Source organism: Penaeus monodon, chromosome 19, assembly GCF_015228065.2.
Source record: "Penaeus monodon isolate SGIC_2016 chromosome 19, NSTDA_Pmon_1, whole genome shotgun sequence".
NCBI lineage: Eukaryota > Metazoa > Arthropoda > Malacostraca > Decapoda > Penaeidae > Penaeus > Penaeus monodon.
The window spans coordinates 12,998,378-12,998,762 of NC_051404.1; positions in this window are offsets into that span (position 1 = coordinate 12,998,378).

Genomic DNA, 385 nt, shown 5'->3' on the forward strand with positions numbered 1-385 from the left:
AAATTCTTCTTCTGATGCTCTTCACTGCTCAACACGAGAACACTTCCCAGACACTTCCTTGGGCTTCTACACAGCGAGACGTCTTTTCGCAAACTACAAAGGGAGACTAAGACGAGATTCATATTACAAAGAGTTCGGCGAGATCTACCTGTGTATTCGGGTGGGGAGACCTATATCTCGATCTCTAGGCTCCGCCCCGTGGTTCATGCAGCAAAGCGAAATAAGTTGTTTATGGATCACTGAAGGAAATCGTGCTTAAACGAGGACCTGCTTGTTGACACCTAAATGGTCTAATTGTTGTGCGGCTTTTTAGCGGTGACAGGTGTTGTTAACGGGTGTTTGTATTGTGATTTTTTTTTCAGTGGTCTAAACTTGGTCAAATAAT